At 43.8% G+C, this 20,648-nt stretch overlaps 1 protein-coding gene across 1 annotated transcript in view; it reads left to right on the top strand.

Annotated features, from left to right (window-relative positions):
• The first annotated feature begins 1,896 nt into the window (after positions 1 to 1,896).
• RP1L1 (RP1 like 1) overlaps positions 1,897 to 20,648 on the top strand; it is a 62,731-nt gene continuing 43,979 nt past the window's right edge. The window contains exon 1 of the mRNA XM_072986642.2: positions 1,897 to 6,034. The gene's annotated coding sequence lies outside the window, so the exon portion shown is untranslated. The remainder of the gene's footprint in view (positions 6,035 to 20,648) is intronic.

Raw genomic sequence — 20,648 nt, 5'->3', positions numbered from 1 at the left:
CTATAGCGATTCGCAAAACAGTGATTCCTGTGGGGGAATTTAGCTGGACAATGTTTGGTCCCTGCTTCGCAAACCGATTTTTGCTAGACGACGATTTTGACAGCTCCCTCCATGCTTGCAAAACGGGTGTTTTTGGGACCTAAGCTTTGCAAGACAGTGATTTAAACAGCTGATCGGCGGTTCGCAAAGCGGCTTTCCTATGGCTGATCTTCGCTAGACAACGATGATTCTTCCCCATTGGAACGCATTAAACAGGTTTCAATGCATTCCAATGGGGAAATGCTATTCGCTAGACAATGATTTCGGTAAATAGCAATTTCAGTGGAACGGATTATCATCGTCTAGCGAGGCACCACTGTAGATGGTTATATATGAAAAAAAATAAAACAATCTCCTGAAAATAAGCCCTAATGTGTTTTTTGGAGCAAAAATTAATATAAGACCCTGTCTTATTTTCGGGGGAACACTGCACATACAAAGAAGGCAAGCAGGTATTTAAGTGCTTCCCCCGTACAGTATCTCCCTCTTGCAACCCCTCCCAAAGAGATGCCACATCTCCAGCTTTGATCCTCCAAGTCTAAGGTTGGCTTCAGACTTCAGACCCCTCCAGGCTGAGCACTGAAATCACAGGGCCTTGAGCTTGTCTTAGAGAACTGCCTTAAGAGGTGATCCTACAAGAAACTAGATTTCATTCTGGAGCGGGCCGGTCCAATTTATTTCCCAGTGATCACATGACATGCCGGGCTTTGCAATCCAGCCAGACTCTAACCTGCACCCAATCCCACTTGACCCCAATCTGTTAGGGTTACTCCTTTGCAGGGCTGTCAGCAAGTCTTTGAGTCCAAGTCCCGAGTTCGAGTCCCCATTAAAAATAAGCTCCCCCCCGCCCCCAGAAAATAGGGAGGGATTGTTGGGTTCAGAGTCACAAGTCAAGTCTGAGTCATTTGAATTAAAAAAATTCCAAGTCAAATCAGCGATGTGACTTAATTCCGACAGGACGGCCAGTCGCGCAACTCCAACAGACAGAAGGGTTGCTTTGATGCATTCAAGTGACTCTTTCCAGTGTGATCGGATGCATGTCATTCCCTCCGTCTGATCGCACCCTTCCTTGCTAGTAGTCTGGTAGCCTCCAGATACTGTGGACTACATTTCCCATAATCCATCACGCTCGGCAAATCCGGCTGAGGCTGATGTGAATTGGATTCCTAACCATCCAGAGGGGAACATCGTTGGTTAGAATTAGAACTGGTCAAGATGCTTTGCAGTGAACTTTTTATGAAATACAATTTCTCTTCTGCCCTACCCCAAAAAAGGTGAGATATTGCACTAAAGCCCTATCATCTCCCAAATACCCAGTTTTTCTAGTGATAATTTTGGATGGATGATCCCTCCCTCTAGGAAGAATATTCTCTTCCCACCCTCTCTCTGCTGAACTGGCTCATTTACTTAAGTCATCACCTTTCCAGCTCTGCCTTTTTATAGTGTATCCTATTCTCAAGATTGGGTTCTTTAAAAGATTTTCGTCTTTCACCTGTTGGCACCTTGACAGCGTTGTTACGCCACCAACGACGAGTCTCGGTCTGCGCACAGCCCGAGATCTGGCAATTCCCCTCTTTATCCACACCCTCCCAAATTTTCCTAGGCATGAGTTTGGTGCGACTCTAATCAGAAGCAGAGGCAGGCCAGTATCATGATGTGGCGCAGGGCGGGGAGAAAACAGCCACTGACGTGAATGAAGGCACAGTCTGAGTATTCAAATTGAATTTATACAAGATACGTCCGGGGGTTGAGGAAAGACACTGATTCATCAAAGGCCAAAATGATGGAGCCCAGATGCCAAGGAGCATGTGGGTGTCTTATGAACAAGAACGGTGGATTTAATAACAACATTGGGTAGTTAGATAGTGCATGTCCAAACAGCATCAGATACGTGACTTCAGTAATCTTGCAAAAACCTGGTAAGGTAGGACTGTGTTATCACCCTATAAACCAAAGAGCAAAGCTCGACCTGAATCAACCGTATGATGTGACTGCAAAAAAAGGGCCAATGCCATTTTATGATGCATTAACTAAAATCTAGTCTCTAAATCCCACAAGGTACTAATCTCACTCTATTTACCACTGGTTAGGCCTCATTGAGAGTCCTGTGTCCAGTTCTGGGCACTGCACTTCAAGAAGGATGCTGACAAACTTTAGCAAGTTCAGAGGAGGGCGACAAGGATGATCAGGGGCTGGAAACCAAGCCCTTGGAGGAAAGGCTGAAAGAATCAGGCATGCTTAGCCTTGAGAAATGAAGACTGAGGGGTGATAGGATAGTACTTGTCAAAGACTTGAAAGGCTGTCCTACAGAGAAGGGTCAAGATCTGTTCTCAATCATCCCAGAGTGCAAGACACGCGACAATGGGCTCAAGTTATAGGAAGTCAGATTTCAATGGAATATCAGGAAAAACTTCCTAACTGTTAGAACGGTACAACAGTGGAACCAGTGACCTCGGGAGGTAGTTAACATTCCAGCCCTGGAGACATTCAAGAGACAATTGGACAACTGTTTGTCAGATCTGCTATGATGTGCGTTCCTCTGCCTTGAGCAGGGGGTTGGGCTTGATGGCCTTATAAGCCCCTTTCAACTCAATTATTCTGTGATTCTATGAAAGCCTGAGAATGCATACAGAAGAATGGAAGGTTAGGAGATCAATCCAATCTACTTGGCATTCTGATCAAGTCCTAGGGGATTTTCTTCTCTCTTAGCGTGCAACGACAACGGAGACAAATCCATGTGAATCAGCTCAGAATTCCCCCCCTCCCCATGCTTTTTTTCCTATCCACCACTGGAGCATCTCCTTTTTTGGAATCAGACCCCTTCATATTGGTTCAGGCGATGTGATTGCTTCAGCCGAAGTGAAAGGCTTTGTAGCCGCTCCATTGGAAGCTGTTCCAGCTGACTACAGCAGCAGTGTGAGAGGCAGGACAATCAAAAACTGGCTGTCATGTCACACTTCTCTGGGAAAGAGTGAGGCATCAGCAGGGAGAGAGAGAGAGAGAGAGAGAGAGAAGTGGGAATTATCAATCTGATCTGATAACACCCCCCCCAAAAAAAATCCTAGAAATTTAATTCAGCCTCTGTCTGAAGGTCACTCCTCGATGTTGTAATCTCACCACGAAGCAGGCAACAGGGGCTCAGCTACAGCAGAGTTCAGAATTTAACCTTTTGCAGAAATGCTTTGGATGGCTCTTAATAACAGGACAGGAAAAAACACAAAACAATACCCTTTGGTGCCTTCTAGTGGCTAATTCTGATATTGTCCCGTGGAAATTTTGAAAGAATACTGATGGATAAAAGAAGGGCGTAGAGCACAACAAAATCCTTTAAAATGCCATTTAAAACTAACTTTTGAAAGTAACTAGGTGTTATTCATCTCATCTAAATAGCTTAGCGATGACTTAGGACACCTGAAAGATGATATTTTTAAAATTGCTAGTTAAATTAATCGTTTCCTATAAAATAACAAGAAACATCATCTAAACACCAAAAAGAAATTTGCCGCCAGAAATAACTAATTTAGGAAATTAGTTGGGTCAGATGGAATTGGCCATGCCCAAACAATAAGCGCAATCGCTTTGTCCCTGTGCTACTCCACAACAGAAGATACTAGTGCCACTTGGTATAAATCAGCACATGCCAAATAAGTGGCTGTAGCTCTTAATGAATCGTGCAGGATTGTTAATAGCTGCCTGAAACTACCACGGTTGAAAATATCTATTATTTGGCTGGCATTACACCTCCAGAAGTATGTTGAGAGATACTAGCAAATACTGTAATGAATGATATATGTAAGTTAATACAGCACCAGACCCATTGTTGTTGTTTAGTCGTTAAGTCATGTCTGACTCTTCGTGACCCCATGGACCAGAGCACGCCAGGCCCTCCTGTCTTCCACTGCCTCCTGGAGTTGGGTCAAAGTCATGTTGGTCACTTCGGTGACACTGTCCAACCATCTCCTCCTCTGTCGTCCCCTTCTCTTGCCTTCACACTTTCCCAACATCAGGGTCTTTTCCAGGGAGTCTTTTCTTCTCATGAGATGGCCAAAGTCTTGGAGCCTCAGCTTCAGGATCTGTCCTTCCAGGGAGCACTCAGGGTTGATTTCCTTCAGAATGGAGAGGTTTGTTCTCCTTGCAGTCCAAGGGATTCTCAAGAGTCTTCTCCAGCACCACACCACACCAGACTCACAGTGGCTGTAATTGTGGGAAAGCTTTCTGCACCTTTCTCATGCTCTAAATATTAAACCAGAAGAGGGTAGTCTTCTAAACCTATAGAGAAGAAAAACAACACAACTTGTTGAATGGCTAAACGCTGAAGAATGTCTCCCACTGGGACAAGACTGTGGCTGGACCATCTAGAAGTCATTTAATACACTTGGAAGCAGGAAGTAGGAAGATCAAAGAATAATCAAGTAAAACGGGGCTACTTGGATACAGGACAAATTTTCTGTAACTGTGGAGAAATTCAATCCATGCAACATTTATATGCATGCAATTTATGCCCCACCACGTGTACAAAAGAAGACCTAGCAAATGGCCAAAATAACACGACTGAAGTAGTCGGCTTCTGGTCAAAAGCAATCAAATTATTTTCGCATTTTAACTTGTGCTTAAGGTTTACCCATATGTAATAGACATCCATATGTTTGTAAATGGTGCAATGCTCTGATCTTTCGTTATTTGTATCAGACGTGTTGCAGTGTAAACACTCTGATATGAATAAAGAACGGAAGACTAGTTACCTGTGACTGTATGACTTCCGAGACTATAAAATGTGCTGATTTATACGGCACTAGCGCATGGCTTCCAAACTACACAAGCTCTCTGTCTTCTCAGGAACTGAAGCCGATTCTTGGATAACCATCAGGAGAAACTTCCCAAGGATTAGGACTCAGCCAGGAGACTGCAAGAAATGGATGAAGGTGGGATATCCCTCGTTTAAGCACCAGTTGGATAGCTGCCTGCCAGGGTGTTGTAGTTCCATGTTGTTACAAGAAGAGAGAGACAAACTCTGATCCCTGTGATTGTCAACCTTACTCTCAACTCTGTGTCATTCTACTATATTATCTTCTCGTTATGCACACAGCAGAAACGAAGGGAGGTGCAATATAAACCAATCTTTAATGCTTCTCCTGCAAGGACCGGGTGCCACCGACCACAATGTAGTCGTCAGTGCAAAGTATATTCATCAATGTTTGTTGATCAATCTTTTATCCATATTTATCAGTTTCAAGACCATCTAAAAGCCATGCGTTTAAAATTTAGAAATGCCTGCAAACCATCCGCAGAGCACAATCTGAGCAGTGGGAGAAAGGGGATTAGGTGTTTAATGAATTAATTAATTAATGCACAGGGGATGCTACAATCCTTCCTGGGGAGTAAGGCTCACTAGAAGCTGTGGGGTTTACCCCTGAATAGTCATGCAGAAGTTTCCATTGCACAAGCCTCCGATTTTAAAATACTTTCAAGGGTATGGCCTAAATCTTGCATGAAAGACCACATTGACCCATCTTTTTGAGGTGGCCGGGCCTGATCCACTGCAACGAGGGTACCCCATCAGCTGTGCCGGTGGCGAAGCTCATAAATCTTTGTAACCTCATTAGCCTCATCTTTGCAGATGGTGCTTTCTCCCTAATCCTCTTTTCTGCTCACCCTAATCCTGTCCAGGCCGGCCATTAAACAGGAAGAATAACCGGCCACTTTCTTCCCATGCTTTAAGAGAAGCAGGGCCCCTCTGCTCACGTAGGCCCTCGGCAGATGTGGCACCGGGTTTCCAATGGGATAGAAAAATGGATTGACATCTGGAGCTTCATGAGAACTTTTCTAGCCAATGGCTCGACCTCCAGAAGCCGCAGATGCCTTTTTTTTGCTCTGAAACCAATCTTTGTTTCGGATGTTCTCCGCCTGTTGCCGGTCGAAAGAGGAGAACGCAGTCCACTGATTTGGGACGGAAAGAATGGGACTCAGCAATGAACTTTGAATTCCCTTCCCTGAGGTGAGTCACGAAGGAGATAGGTATTAATTGATTTGGCAATCGTATTGCACATTGCAAGCCAGGTTTCGCCAAGCGACTTGGCTTGGATTCTAGCTGCAATCCGCAGAGCCTTTTTACTCTACGGAAGTCCTATTCGAGTCGACAGCCAGGTTGTGGCTTCAAAGCCTACGTTGGCAGGCAGCCAGTACAGGCTTTGAACTGGTTGGATGGTTTGCTCTTTCGACCGAGGGAAAGAGGCCTCCAAGGAAAAACGGTGCTTAATATTTTCCATCTCCACTTTGCTTCCTCGCCCTCTCTCGTAGCGGGCGCGTTTCTCACGCTTGTAACGGTGGCAAACGAGTCGAAAACGTCTCCGTGTTATGCGGTTGTCTTTCCAACGACCTTCAACTTTATTAAATTTAAGAAATGCATTTAAAAGGGGGGGGGGAGAGCAAAAAATAACCCCTTGCAGCTGAGAAAAAAGTCTGGGTTATGCAAGGCTCGGCCAATTTAATTAGTTCATCTGGACCCAGTAACAGAATTCCCACTTCTAGGGGACCCAGTATGTTGTTGGTAAAAATAATCACAAATGCATATAATTTTGTACATTCCCTCTCCAATATCCTGCTGTCTTTGGAAAGATAGATGCATTTAAGACCACACTGTGAGGACGGACTCCAAGACCGTGAATCTGGGTCTGAAATAACCATATGCTTCAGCCTCTGTGGGGGATGCTAAGGTAGTGGCGCCTAGTGGTTAAGGTATTTTATGAGGACTCGGAGAGTCCATTTTTGAGTCTCTACTGAGCCATGAACTTCTTGGGGGGTGACTAGGGGCTAGCGACTGTCTTTCTCAGTGTGGCCTGCCTCACAAGGCTGTCGTGCTGAAGATCAAGCGAGAGTCACGTCCAACGCCTTGAGCTTGTGGAAGAGAAAGCTGAACATCAATGCAATTTGTTAGCAACAACGATTTTGTAAACTACACAAGCCGAATTCGGTTTGAAATCAGTAGCTTTTGTGATTCCTTGTCCTTCGCCAATCTAGATTCATATACCCTCAAGGGAGAGGACACAGGTCAGCATTTTCTGGCAGCTTTCATGGGCTACAGGAATATTTTTATTGTTATTTCTCATTACGTCGCTTCTGACTCATATTAACCCTATGAATGAGCAATTTCCAAAATGGCCTGCCCTCAACTGCCGTGCTCATCTCTTGCAAACTCAAGCCCGTGGCTTCCTTTAGGGAGCCAGTCCATCTTGTATTGGGTCTTCCTCTTTTCCTGCTGCTTTCCACTTTTCCCAGCGTTATGGTCTTTTCCAGAGAATCCTGCCTCCTCAGGATTTGCCCAAAGTAGGGTAGCCTCAGTCTCAACATTTCTGCCTCCAGAGATAGTTCCGGCTTGATTTGATCCGGGACCCACTTGTTTGTCTTTCTGAAGTACACCACATGCAGTTCTGGAGTATATCTCATATAAATAGAGTTTATCGAGGCAAACTGAAGCAGATTTTCTTAGTTTCCCATGGCCTGAGGCGAGCCGTTTTGTGCTGAGCCTGGAGTGCTGGATCAGATTTCTGGGTCCCACATTGAGTGAACAAAACAGAATAAGGATCTTAGAACTGGCTTCCTCTCTTGTGGCTGTATGTTGTTTTCTCTTTTACAGCCGGGAAGGGACAGTTTAAATAAGTGGGGAACAGCTCTGAGCTAAAGACCATCATTCCTTACAGATATCATTTTGGGGGGAGGGGAATGTTGGGAAATCAGGCAAAATCTAAAGAAACAAAACGAAACAAAAGGACGAAAACAGCTTAAAGACTATTATAGTTTAATGTGAGCTTTCGTGGACCACGTCCACTTCTTCAGACGTATGGGGAACATGAAATACAGAATGAATTACAGAGACCACAAGCATCCATAGGTCTGAAGAAGTGGACGTGGTCCACAAACGCTCACGTTAAAATATAATAGCCCACTTTTTGTTTTGTTTCTCTGGAGTTTGCCAGATACGAACACGGCTCCCTCCACTAAAGAGACAGTCATGTTGGGATACCGCATCATGAACATCATGTAGCATGCCATGAGACTGACACATTGTGGAAGAGAACTTAGTCAGACTTCACTTCTTGAAATGGGATTTCCATCCTCAAGAGTAAACTGCTATAAAGGGGAAAGGAGGCCCTAAAGTCAACCCCCAGCCCACCCTCATCCATCAACTGTGGTGTGCAGGACCTTCAACTGTCCTTGAAGACACCAAGCGACCCTACCATGTCTTTAGTTCTTTCCTAAAATGCCCAATAATATGAACTAGAGAAGGGGCAGAAGAAAGAGGTTCAAAGGGTGACTGGGCTGGGGCACCTCCCTGATGAGGAAAGGCAACAGCGTTTGGGGCCCTTGAGTCTAGAGAAAAGGTGCTGGGGGTGGCACACGATGGAGACGTCTAAAATGAGATGGATAAAGTGGCTAGAGGGAAGGTCTTTCCTTCTCAATACTAGAACCAGGGGACATCCACTCCAACTGAGTGTTGGGAGAGTGAGAAGAGACAAAAGAAAAGATTTCTTGACTCAGCATGTTGTTAGTCTGTGGAACTGCTGGTCACAGGATGTGGGGAAAGCATCTATCCCAGTGGTTCTTAACCTTTGTTACTCGGATGTTTTTGAACTGCAACTCCCAGAAACCCCAGCCAGCACAGTTGGTGGTGAAGGCTTCTGGGAGTTGCAGTCCAAAACTCCTGAGTAACCCAAGGTTAAGAACCAGTGATCTAGCCTAGATGCCTTTAAAAGGGGATTGGACAGATTTCTGGAGGAAAAAGTCCATCACAGGTGACAAGCCATGATGGGGATGTATCATCTCCAGGCTTCGAAGGAAAGGACCTCCAGAGGCCAGATGCAGGGGAGGGGGATCAGAAGCCAAGTATCATAGTCTCGTGTGCTCCCAGAGGCGTCAGGTGGGGCCACGGTGAGATACAGGAAGCTGGACTGAAGGGCCCCTTGGCCTGATCCAGCAGGGCTCTTCTTAGGTTCCTTAAACATGTGATGTGTGACAGCATCGTCACAGCAACTCACGTTTCCTCGTTATTGCTCTGCTTGATTGACAGCTGCTTGGGGGAGGTTGGAGAGAGAGAGAGAGAGAGAGAGAGAGAGAGAGAGAGAGACCAGGGAAAAATGGGACTAAATTTTCCAATGCACGGAATTTGGAAAGCAGTTGATATTTAGTGCACGGACCACAGCAAGCCAAAACAAAACAAAAATAAAATAAAATAAAGAAGACAAACGTGTCGTGGCACCTTAAAGACTAACAGCTATATTTTAGCGTGCGTTTTTGTGGGACCACACGAGAGTGCTAGAGGGCACCTGTCCACCAAAGCTCACATTAGAATATCGCCGTTAGCCTTTAAGGTGTCAGAACCGTTTTGACTTCTTTATTTTTATTTTGTTTTGCTCTTTGCCTGACATGGTAGCACAGGCTAGCCCAGCCACGTCTTCTAAAACCGAAACAAGTGGGTCATGGATTGTACCAAACTAAATCAAGACCCAATCAGCCCCCCCCCATATCGCACCCTCCCCTAAACCAAATCAGAGAACACGAGTGCATCCTGTTTGCAACTCAGAGTGCGGCTACACCCTGAACATGAATCAACGGTTGGATCAGAGGTTTTTGAAATCGGGTTAGCGTCACATGGTAGTCACATGGTATTTGGGACGTTGTGTGCACCCTCTTGGGAAAACATTTAATCCATTTTAAAGCTGTGCTGTATATCGGCCGAGGGGGGCTACACAGACTTTTACAACCATTGCTATAGATGTTTTTTTTCCTGCACCCCCCACCCTTGTTCTGTTTAGTCACCGCTGCTGCGTTGGGGTTATTTTTAATATTTTTCATTTTTAAAAATCTTTAGTTCAAACTGGCACATCGCTATGGCTCCTCGAAGGAGACACATATAGACGGGAGTGAGGGAATGGCAGCCGGTGCTGGCAACGGAGAAGGCAAGAAAAAACCCAGCCGCTTCTAAGCTTGGGAGAGAGAAGGAACACTTTCCCCTCTCATGCTAGCTGCTGGTTTTTTTATTTATTTGTTTCAAACTGGCATATTGCTACGAAGACTCTTCACCGGACACACACACACACACAGAGAGAGAGAGAGATAACCAAGGCTTGTGAAGGAGAGAGCATTTCCCCCCTCAAGATGGCTGCCCATCTATCTATCTATCTATCTATCTATCTATCTATCTATCTATCTATCTATCTATCTATCTATCTATCTATCTATCTATCTATCTATCTATCTATCTATCTATCTATCTATCTATCTATCTATCTATCTATCTATCTATCTATCCATCCATCCATCTATCCATCTATCTATCTATTTCAAACTGGCATGTCACTATATAAGTATTACAGATGGGAAAAATAGGCTTGCCAATTGGGGAGACACCAAGCGGGGCTGAAACTGACATGACTTGTGAAGCAGGGAAGGAAACACTGAAGGTGTATCTGTGCTGAAACTGACCAGTCATTTTGACTAGACTTGAAAAGGAAGGATACATACACACAAAAACCACACACGGAGTGGAGCCAGAGAGGAAGAGTGGAAAGGCACACCAGTGAGTGGCAAGCCCCACAGACACAATCTACACATTTGGATTTGCCTCATGCATGCCCAATCAATTCAGAATAAATCGATTTGGCATCTGAGTTAAAATAAATGACCCCCTGGTGAAAGAGTAAAATACCTCACCTCCAAACACGATTCCCTGTCAAAAGAATCCATGTTTCCATGTGCATCATGTAATCCACTTTAAAAAAATGGGTTTAAAGCATGCTAAACTCGATTCAAACACAGTTTTCCCGCCTAGTGTAACCATACTCTCAGGATTTACAAAATAAAAATTCTGTGCCCCCCCCGCCCCCAGATGAGAAATGTGCCTACCTGCTGGTTTTAAGGGTGGGCCATAAGTTTATTCACTCACTTCCCTTCTTTTTTCTTTATCTCCTCATTTTCTCATTCCACACACCCCACACAAACTTACTCTTGTACTTGTTAGGATGGGGGTTCGGTGGGAGACAAACGCTGGTAGGGGTCCTGGCCTTCCACCTCTGGCCAGGAAGCAGGCAAGAATGGGTGGGCTGGACATAGTCTGGCCTTCAAGTGTGGCCGTGCACCGTTTAGCCTGATTGACCACTAAAAAGGGAAGGGGAAAGATTTGATTTCAGTTCATATTTAAGAAAATTTTAACCAAAATTCACATTTTCCCCATATTTGGGAAACTGGAGGGAGGGCAGGAGAGAAAGTAAAGCTAGCAGATTTGCCTACCCAGAGACTGGGCATTGAATGCTAATTGTTGAAGGTCCGCATATTGAATTCCTATTGATTCAGCCATACAGTTGCTACATTGAGGCTTTTCACCACTTTTTCCTAAGAGGCGCCATATCTTGAACATCTGTAGGAAAGACAAGCACATGGCATGATCGCTCCCGTGGTGGAAATACCGTGTTTCCCCATCCATAAGATAAGGTCTTATATTAATTTTTGCTCAAAAAAAATGCATTAGGGCTTATTTTCAGGAAATGTTTTATTTTTTTTCATATACAACAATTTACATTTATCCAAATACAGTCCTGTCCTCTTCTTCTGGTTGCTGCACAATGGTGGAGGCCGGGGTTCACTTCACTGGGGCTTATTTTTGGGGTAGGGCTTATATTATGAGCATCATGAAAAATCATACTAGGGTTTATTTTCAGGTTATGTCTTGTTTTGAGGAAAACAGGGTAGCTGTACTTTTTACTTTTTTTTACTTTTATTGAATTTATACCCCACCCCTCTAGACAAAGTCTACTTGGGGCGGCTATTGAGTTTGCCCAGTGTAGGTGAAAAAGAAGCCCGCTGAATTTTATTTTTGAAGAACTGATCAAAACTGGTAAAAGTTCTTGACATTTAGATCTGAAGAATCTGAGATTTGAAGAATATGAATGTGGGAGAAGTGAAACTGAGTTTCCCATCTCCATTCAGAGTTAGCTGGACTTACCTCTAGGGAAAATTGCTTGGAATTTCAGCTTTATAGAACAATAAAATATCCATCCATCCATCCATCCATCCATCCATCCATCCATCCATCCATCCATCCATCCATCCATCCACTCATTCACTCACTCATTCACTCACTCACTCATCCATCCATCCATCCATCCATCCATCCATCCATCCATCCATCCATCCATCCATCCATCCATCCATCCATCCATCCATCCATCCATCCATCCATCCATCCATTCACTCATTCACTCACTCATTCACTCACTCACTCATCCATCCATCCATCCATCCATCCATCCATCCATCCATCCATCCATCCATCCATCCATCCATCCATCCATCCATCCATCCATCCATCCATCCATCCATCCATCCATTCACTCATTCACTCACTCACTCATTCACTCACTCATCCATCCATCCATCCATCCATCCATCCATCCATCCATCCATCCATCCATCCATTCACTCATTCACTCACTCATTCACTCACTCACTCATCCATCCATCCATCCATCCATCCATCCATCCATCCATCCATCCATCCATCCATCCATCCATCCATCCATCCATTCACTCATTCACTCACTCATTCACTCACTCACTCATCCATCCATCCATCCATCCATCCATCCATCCATCCATCCATCCATCCATCCATCCATCCATCCATCCATCCATTCACTCATTCACTCACTCACTCATTCACTCACTCATCCATCCATCCATCCATCCATCCATCCATCCATCCATCCATCCATCCATCCATCCATTCACTCATTCACTCACTCATTCACTCACTCACTCATCCATCCATCCATCCATCCATCCATCCATCCATCCATCCATCCATCCATCCATCCATCCATCCATCCATCCATCCATCCATCCATCCATCCATCCATCCATTCACTCATTCACTCACTCACTCATTCACTCACTCATCCATCCATCCATCCATCCATCCATCCATCCATCCATCCATCCATCCATCCATTCACTCATTCACTCACTCATTCACTCACTCACTCATCCATCCATCCATCCATCCATCCATCCATCCATCCATCCATCCATCCATCCATCCATCCATCCATCCATCCATCCATCCATCCATTCACTCACTCATTCACTCACTCACTCATCCATCCATCCATCCATCCATCCATCCATCCATCCATCCATCCATCCATCCATCCATCCATCCATCCATCCATCCATCCATCCATCCATCCATCCATCCATCCATCCATCCATCCATTCACTCATTCACTCACTCACTCATTCACTCACTCATCCATCCATCCATCCATCCATCCATCCATCCATCCATCCATCCATCCATCCATCCATCCATCCATCCATCCATCCATCCATCCATCCATCCATCCATCCATCCATTCACTCATTCACTCACTCATTCACTCACTCACTCATCCATCCATCCATCCATCCATCCATCCATCCATCCATCCATCCATCCATCCATCCATCCATCCATCCATCCATTCACTCATTCACTCACTCATTCACTCACTCACTCATCCATCCATCCATCCATCCATCCATCCATCCATCCATCCATCCATCCATCCATCCATCCATCCATCCATTCACTCATTCACTCACTCACTCATTCACTCACTCATCCATCCATCCATCCATCCATCCATCCATCCATCCATCCATCCATCCATCCATCCATTCACTCATTCACTCACTCATTCACTCACTCACTCATCCATCCATCCATCCATCCATCCATCCATCCATCCATCCATCCATCCATCCATCCATCCATCCATCCATCCATCCATCCATCCATCCATCCATTCACTCATTCACTCACTCACTCATTCACTCACTCATCCATCCATCCATCCATCCATCCATCCATCCATCCATCCATCCATCCATCCATCCATCCATTCACTCACTCATTCACTCACTCACTCATCCATCCATCCATCCATCCATCCATCCATCCATCCATCCATCCATCCATCCATCCATCCATTCACTCACTCATTCACTCACTCACTCATCCATCCATCCATCCATCCATTCATTCCACCTTTCTCCCCATAGGGGCTCCAAGCTGACTCACAACAATGAGCACAGCTTTCAAAACACCATTAAAAACTATAGTAAAAACAATTAAACATCTATCAATAAAACAATTTTTAAAATAATCAAAATATATCTTTAATGCATTATTAAATTGCATCCAGCAGGGTCCTTGCCCACCACATAGCTGTTTTCACCCCTGAATTGGAGCAGAAGCACTCTCTCCTATATATTATGGCTGTGCGGTGGTCTCCTGGTTAAGGGTGCAGTTAGACGTTGTTAACGAATCACGTTTAGCATGTTTAAAATCAATGTTTTAAAATGCTGACCACATGATGCTCAAGAAACACAGATTTCTTTTTGCCTGAGAAGTGTAGTTGTTTTGGTTGGAAAGCGAGGTGTTTTACTCCGCCTTGGGTGCAGGAGTTACACTATGAAAAAGAATCCGGAGAGGGATCAGGGTTTTGGAAGTTGCTATAAAGTCAGCTGGCCGTCATGTGATTTGGGGTTTGATGTGTTTCCCTCTTGGGAAAACTTTTAATCAGTTTTTAACTGGGTTGTATATACTGGTTGAGGCTTTTAGAATTGTTGCATTTTATGTTGTAAGCCGCCTAGAGTGGTCGAAATGACTAGATAGATGGGATATAAATAAATAAATAAATAAATAAATAAATAAATAAATAAATAAATAAATAAATAAATAAATAAATAAATAAATAAGACCTTGTGCTTGCCTGCCTCTCGGCCACTAGCCGCTGTTGCTGTGATGTTATTTTTAATGACTTTTTTTTGTTTCTTGCAATTTGGTGTAGTGCTAATTCAGGTGTCAGACAGAAAAAAATTAAAACAGATTGGATGACAAGCTTTCCCTGCACATGGGCATGGTGAAAAAGAGAGAGATTGAGAGAGAGAGAGAGAGAGAGAGAAACAAAGAAAGGAGGGTGTAAGAGAGAGGTAACTCATGGCTGGGGCTAGCCAGAAGGAAGGCACATCGGTCAGTGGCAGTGAGAAATTGGCCAAACAAAATTGACCATCTGTGATTGAAAAAGAGAAGCACTTCCCCCCCAACTTTATTTATTTATTTTATTTATTTATTGCATTTATACCCCGCCTATCTAGTCGAACGACCACTCTAACTTTTCTCTCTGTGATTGGACTGCAAGGTTTCCATGCTGTGCAAAACTGTCATTCTGGCATCGTTTACTTGATAAATGCAACAGACACAATTTACACCAGCAGAAGCCAAAATGATTCAAAATACATCCGTTTCACCAATGATTTAAAATAAACAACCTTCTCCGTGCTGAGTATGATGCTTTGTTTTCCAAACAACAACAACAACAACAACAACACAACAACAACAGATGTTCCAGGCAAAAAAATAATACGCTTCTCTGGGCGTTGGGTAATCAGAATTTTTAAAATTGATTTCCAACATGCAAAACCTGATTCAAAACCAATTTTTGGCCACATATGACCACACCCTCGATCTTGTACACACCCCCACTATATAGGTCTACTTGAAGGTAAAGCCTCTTGCGAAGCACAGTGCCGTATTCCTGGGTGAAGTGATAGAGGGGTTCAGGCTTAAAGCATGAGTTTCCTCATGAGTAAATCCCATTGCATTCAGCAGGGCCTACTTCCAGCTGAGGGCCAACTTGGAAGTAAGCCCCACTGCATGACTTTTAATCTTTCTGACTTACCAACGGTGCGTGCCAGGTTTTAAACCCTTGCCTTGCCTTGTGTGTTAAAATATACCGTTTATGTGATTTCTTGAGTTTTTGTTAGTTGTGAGCTCACTGCCCCTGCCTTTCGCAACGCTTCACCTCCTGAAAAGTTCTGGAGAAGCGTGAGGATTTGCCCTTGTGGAATTTGAGTTGCTCCCAATAAAACCCTATCCTGCGCAGATATTTTGGCTTGTTCCTCAGGACCACGGGCATCGCTTCATCCTCGGTTCCTCTTTCTGGCCTGCAGCCACCCAGGGTTTTAAATTTTAAAAATAAAAGGACCCTCCCAGCCCCGCCCCACACGCACCTCAAAAATGGATGCTTCATGCTGGGAGATATTTTCACTCAAAGATCATTGCGCTGCTTGGTCACCTGCACCCACCTGACTGGGGGGCCCTCATTTCAGTTCAGCTGTGAACTGGCCTATCAGGTCAGGCTAAAGTCCTTAATGCCTGAGATGCTGTCACAGGTAATCACAGCTAAGAAGCAACACGCTGGGTTCCTTTTCGAGTGACCTCTTGCGGCTATATCGGTAGTGAAAATTCCCCTCCCCTCTCCAATATAAGATTCGTCGTGATTTTTGTTTCCACCTTTCTTATAATAACAATAATCAAGGGCTGGCAAGTGAATTCCGACTTACGGTAACTCTTTTCAGAGTTTTCCAGGTAGAGAGTAGCAGAAGTGACTTCCTGTTCTCTTCTTCTGGGACTGTGCAGCTGGCCCAAGGATACCCAGGCTGTCTCTTCTCCCCAGAGGCACCCAGTGGGGGAATCGAACTCCCAACTTCTATCTCTGCAGCCAGATACGTAACTCACGGAGCAATCCAGCCAGTTACCTTTCTTAAACAGTTCAATGCATTCCAATGGGTGAAATATCTCAGCGTCCAGCGACGATCCTCCATAGGGCGTCCATTTTCCAGTGCCTGTAATGCGAGGAATCCATCCTAAAGCACAGCAGGGAGCCATTTTACACAGCGGGCGGCCATTTTGAAAACCCGACGATCAGCTGTTTTGATCATCGTAAAGCGAAAAATCGGTTCCCGAAGCAAGGAACCGATCATTGTCAAACGGAAAAACCATAGTAAAGCAGATTTGTCATTAAACGGGGTAATCGTCAAGCGGGGCACCACTTTACTAGGAAGTATGGTTGTTGTAGATTTATCAGGCTGTTTGGCCGTGTTTTGGAGGTTTATCTTCCTCACATTTCGCCAGTCTCTGTGGCCGGCATTGTCAGAGGACAGGAGTCAGAACTAGGAATAAAAACCTCCAGGACACGGCCAAACAGCCCGAAAAACCTACAACGACTATCAAGGGAAGGAATTTTGTATCTTGGGCAGGGGGCTTCTTAATGGGTGGAAAGTAAGTGCAGTGGGGACATGCTAGAGGTGAATAACATTGTGTTTGATTGTTGTGGGTTTTTTGGTCTCTTTGGCCGTGTTCTGAAGTTTTTCCTTTTCCTAACGAAAAACCCGCAACAACCATTAGATCCCGGCCGTGAAAGCCTCCACAAATACAATATTGTGTTTGCTACAGAGCTAGTAAAGTCAATATGCAGATTTTTCCCCCTCCTGTCTCATAATAACCTTGGGTAATCTACGGAAGCTGAACGGTTGAAGAAGATCCAGGACAGATAAGAGAGGTGGCTTCTCTGCACAGCGTCCAGCGTAGCTAACTGTGGATCTTGTTGTCAAACGATGCAGGGATAGCTGCCAATTTAGACAGCTTTAAAAAGGGATTAGACAAAATCGGGGATGCTAAAGATATCCGTTGTTAACGGTCATGATGGATAGATAGCTATATATAGATATATATGCACTAAATATATTGATATGCACATGCAGAGTGAGTGTCTTTATTTACAAAGATGTACTGTAGCTAGGTAGATATACAGTTGCTCGAGGCAATCAGAGGAATGAGTTTAGAACCAGGTCCATGGTGATCAGTAAAACGTGAGCAGCCCAAGACAAATAGTTATCAGATTCAAAATGAGAGCCTGTCGCCCAGTGAGAAATACAAGCATTTTGGAATTTCGGTTGAAAAATGAGAACAGAGATGCCCGCCAGCCACCTTCTTATGATGGAGAATGGAACCTAAAAACCTAAAACGGGTTTTCAGAAAGAACAAGGAAGATCAAGAAATAATGAATAAGGAAGATCAAAAAACATAAACAATGTCAAAATCGTAACTCATTAAAAAAATAGAGCTAGAATACGTTAGTCATGTTATGAGACATGAAAACTACAGATTGTTACAGCTGATCATTCAAGGTAAAAATAAATAGGAAAGGAAAGTGAGGAAGAACAGGAAGGAAGAAACTGGAGAACCAGGTGAATCATCTGGTTGCAACACAGTCTCTCTGTGTGTGTGTGTGTGTCTGTGTCTGTGTGTGTGTGTCTGTGTCTGTGTGTCTGTGTGTCTGTGTGTGTGTGTGTGTGTGTGTGTGTGTGTGTATTCCAAAGCAAAGTATTTTCAAAGAATTTGCAAGTCAATCTTTGTAACAATTCTGTGTAATAGTTAATTTAAACAACTGTTGTGACCTACACGATTTCAGTTACGTACTTCCGATTACTATCCTAATACTAATTACAAAACTAGCATTATAAAATCGAGTCTTTGTTCACTTGGAAACAGACTGAAAAAACAGAGCTTTAAGACTGCTTAAAAGCAATCAAGGAAGAAACCGCACACACATCCTGTAATCATGGGCCGTCAGTGAAAAGGCCCTGTTTCTCATACCAACCATAATTATACATCATAGCTAGCCCTTTCTTAGGCAAGGAAATTCCTTAACTGCTGACAACATCTGATTGTCTCAACAGGAACATTTCATACCTCTTTCAGTTTGTGAGTTAGCATCTGGATCATTATGAAGCATGCACACAATTTGTGTGTGGGTATTGCTCGGTCAGACCCGAAGATCTTCTAATGTCTTGTTGCTGGAATGCTAATGTATTTCTACTCTTAATGATGGGCTATTTGTTAATTTACAACTTGATCCTGAAAGTGAGATGGTAAGTGTAAGTCTTTTAAGTTCTATGGGGCTATTTGTTTACTGAGATATCTATTGATGAACCTTGCAAACAGAATTTCACAGAACAAATATCTTCTTATTCACAGTTATATAACCCCTCCAACTCAAAAAGAGAGGAATTATATGTATTTATTTTTTATTTAATTATTTATTTATTAGATTTCTATCCAACCCCCCCACCCCCTAGGCAAAGTCTATTCAGGGCGGGTTCCATTAAACATTATAAACTAAAACAATTAAAACAATTCAAGTTTTACACTGAGTTGGCAAAGGGACTTAGCAATTTAAGTGGCAACAGCAGCTCCAAACTCTTCAGTTCTCCTTCTCTTTCTGATTCAACTCTCTTACTCACAACCCTGCTCTTTTTTATCCCCGCCCTTTTAGGTTCAGCCAATATTTCATAGGGGTTACATAAGCTTAGATGATTTTACTATCTATAAAAAGACCTGGGCATAAAGAGCCTGTTTTGTGTGTCTCACCACTGAGCAGTGAGCCCATAGGCTGTACAAGTTGAAAAACGTCAAAAGCAAAATGGCTAGAGAGAATTCCATGGCTGTGAAAATGATAACATTCACATAAGAACAAGCAGTTTGCAAAATGTAACAGAAATGGGTCACCAGCAAACCATCCAGAGCTGTGTTTGATATTTGCAGCTTACCGATAATAAGCTATTTACGAGGGCTGAGTGCAAGCCCTCCAAACCAATCTAATTGCGGAGTCATGACTTTGGACCCCATTCAACCCAGAACTTTCCCTCGGAAAAAGGAACAGCCGAAACCTATAATGGGAAAAAAGAGAGGAAGGTGTGTGTTGAAGAGAGGCTGCCTGAAACAGACGAAAATCTAATCATTCAAAGCCCAGACAAGAATGAAAGCATTCAATGCAGTCTCACATACACGCACAGAGTGCCGGAACCAAAATTAAACAAGCTAAGGCAACATGTACCCTAACCAATCCAGTATATGAGCAAACAAAGCAGAAACAAGACAATATAAACTCCAAATTATCTCATTCAGGGTCTCTCTCCACACACTCAGTAATTAGAAAATGCAGGAACAATCCTTTGTCTTTTATTCATGATTGGTCAACCAAGCCTAGCTCCTCCCCGTTTTCCATTGGCTCATGCCATGTTGGAATGTGCCTTACATGGTATTCTAACTTTCTGTTCCCCTTTCCTCACTTTTCAGCAGAGATTTTAAAACGGCTAACCTGCTGAGTGCTTAATTGTCCCAGTGTGATCTGGGACAGTTCCAGTACTCAATAGAACTCGGTTCAAGCTTTTTGTTCCATTCCATGGCGCACCTAAGTCAAGATATATAATTTGGCCCAGAATTCAGCATTTATGTGAATGCTGAGTTCAATTTAAAAAAAAGTCTCACCAGCTGAGATTGCGTAGATCCATGATGATGAAGTAAGATGTTTCCTTACTGCCATCGCCACTACAGAGCAAGAAGTGGTTTTTTACCCGTGTTCCATGGTTTCTCATAAGATTTTTTGCTACTTATACAGTGGTGCCCTGCATAGCGACGATAATCCGTTCCGGAAAAATCATCGCTATGTGGAATCGTCGCTATACGAAACAAAAAAGCCCATACGAATGCATTAAAACACGTTTAATGCGTTCCTATGGGCAAAAAACTCACAGTTCAGTGAAAATCCTCCATACGGCCGCCATTTTCGCTGCCCGGTAAGCGAGGAATGGGCACGAAAACACAGCAGGTGGCCTTTTTTTTTAACCCGGTGGCCATTTTGGAACCGCCAATCAGCTGTTCTAAAAACATC

This window comes from Pogona vitticeps, chromosome 1 (genome assembly GCF_051106095.1).
Source record: "Pogona vitticeps strain Pit_001003342236 chromosome 1, PviZW2.1, whole genome shotgun sequence".
NCBI lineage: Eukaryota > Metazoa > Chordata > Lepidosauria > Squamata > Agamidae > Pogona > Pogona vitticeps.
This window is presented reverse-complemented; position numbering and strand designations above follow the sequence as displayed.